The sequence below is a fragment of the Cynara cardunculus genome, assembly GCF_001531365.2.
Source record: "Cynara cardunculus var. scolymus isolate 2C chromosome LG 1, CcrdV1, whole genome shotgun sequence".
NCBI lineage: Eukaryota > Viridiplantae > Streptophyta > Magnoliopsida > Asterales > Asteraceae > Cynara > Cynara cardunculus.
Window position 1 is genome coordinate 37,620,107 of NC_037528.1, and position 2,451 is coordinate 37,622,557.

Consider the following 2,451-nt stretch of genomic DNA (forward strand, 5'->3'; position numbering starts at 1 on the left):
TCACAGATGTAGAACTATTGTTCTTATGATAATGCAAATGGGAAACTACATGTGTTTCATTCTTACACTGTTTCAACTATTAGATTACGAGCTAGTAATAGTTATCGTTCCTGTTTCTCTGTTACTGTCTATGTTACAAATTAACACAGTGACCAAGTTGTTTTCTAACTTAGAAATACAGGGAACAAAATTCTTGCTTCTGTTTGCTGGTGTTAAACACAAGGAACAAAATTTTGTTTCTTTGTTGCTGTTATGACAAACAAAGGACACACGTTTGAATCATAGGCTCTTGGGAACAATAAAAGGGGGAGGGGGAAGGGGGGGTGAAACCTGGTTTGTACGAATGGAGCCTTTTGGCTACTGTTTGAATGCAAAATACAGCGACTGATATCATTTTTTCCATTGACTCAATTGTTCCTGTTTTCATGAAGAATCCATGGACCAAAACTTTGTTTTTCCCCGCTTGATAATTCACATAGAAACCAACAGTTCCCTAATGATGACACAAGGTCTAAAATTTATCCCAAAGCTATTGTTTTGAATGTAAAACATAGGGACCAAAATCATTTCTCAATTGACTCACATAGTTCCTGTTTGAATAGAGAAAAACACATGGACCAAAATCATGTTCCATTTTGCTGTGAAAAACACAAGGAACCATGCTTAAGCTGTTTGGTTTAGAACATAGGGACAAAAACCATGCTTCTTTTTGTTGTTYTAAAAACACAAGGAACCATGATTTCTCTTATGGATAAAACAAGTTTTTCAATTAATCCAAGGCTACTGTTTTTGAATGTGAAACACATGGACTAAGAATCTATTGATGACAGTTACACAAGTTAACCATCGATGCCTTAATGTTAGTCACAATTGAACCRTAGGCTCTGGTGTATATCACAGGGAACAAAAACATGTTCCTTATTAAAAGGAGGAAATTATCAAAAGGAGGGGAAAACTATGAGTGCAGAAAGCAAATGTTATGAACAAATGATGCAGAAATATAGTGTAGGAAATTAAATGATATTAAAGAAGGGCAGTAAAATAGTTGCAGAAAATTGAACGATGTGTAGAATTTTAAGGAGCAGAAATTTAAGAAGATGCAAAAAGGATTAACTAATGTGCAGCAAATGATAAAGCGAATAAAGAACATTCCAAATTACATTTAAAATCAGTGGAAACAGGAGAACAACAATCATGGGGCAGCAAGGATTGTGAAATAGGATAGTGTGTATGTATCAGACAATTCACAGAACATATTCTTATCAACAAGACATTTTCAAGGTGTTGTTTCTTTTACGTAGGCTGGAACTATTATCTCATAGCTGATGTACCATGTGCATAACCATTTCCTTTGTCTTCTTTCAACTTATCAATCTGCTCCATATGCACTTAGTAAAGTGGTTGAAAGAAAAGGTCTTTCTTTGAAACCATTGTTTATTAAGATGGTGTCCTTCACAAATTTTATATTATTAGTTTATTACCTATTATCCCAAAGCATTATAGGGTTTGTGGTGTGGAATTCACATTAAAATATTGATGACATATGGACATTGAAGATTTGATCTCAGCATGCACTTCAAATTTCCAAAATTAGTGCATAAAGAAAGACAACAGTCAACTACACCCTTTGGGTAGAATTAGCACTATTTCTGCTCCCCCCTTATCTGTACATTCTGTTTTTAGTTTTGGTAAGAACGTTGATTACTATCCTCCCAAATTTTCAATGTCAAAATGACTCTTATAGTAGCTATCACAGGAAGTCCCATTTTTAAAAACTATAAACAAAGCTGGAAATAAGTAATAAATGAGAGAACTTGAAATAAGCAGTCCCCATAAAACAGTAGCATAAAAACAGAAGACCTTGAAATATGCAATCCCCATAAAATAGTAGTATAAAAACAGAAGAACTTGAACTATAGAACTTGAAATAGAAGCAAAAATCGGTTCGAAACAAAAGCAGAAATCGGTTCGAAGCATAAGCCAACAACTAGAACTACGCGTGTCTGTAGAAATAATATTAATTAAGAGCCTGTCTGTTAGCAGCTTAATGAGCTTAATAGAACTCTCAACTAATGCGGTTACTTATACACGACTATCTGGTATTAGTCTGAATTTGCATTGCTGCAGGCACAGGGGTATGCATTGAAGCTCATGGTAGAATTTAGCATGCTATAGACTGTTACAGACCATGGGATTCTTTCYATTCTGTATTTAATCAAAACCCTGGGTATTAAGTGGCATATCAGGTAGTCAAACTAGTCTACTCACCTACTTTGTGTCAGTTTATGGGTATTAAGCTTTATTTTACCTTAGTGTTGTTATATATTTTAATCTCCCAATATCCATCGATTCCTCCTCATTTGTTAAACAACAAGCACTCTATTAGTCTTGTTAAGGTTAATGTCTAAAAGCACTATGTTCTATCAGTATAGGCTAAGAGCATATACTTGA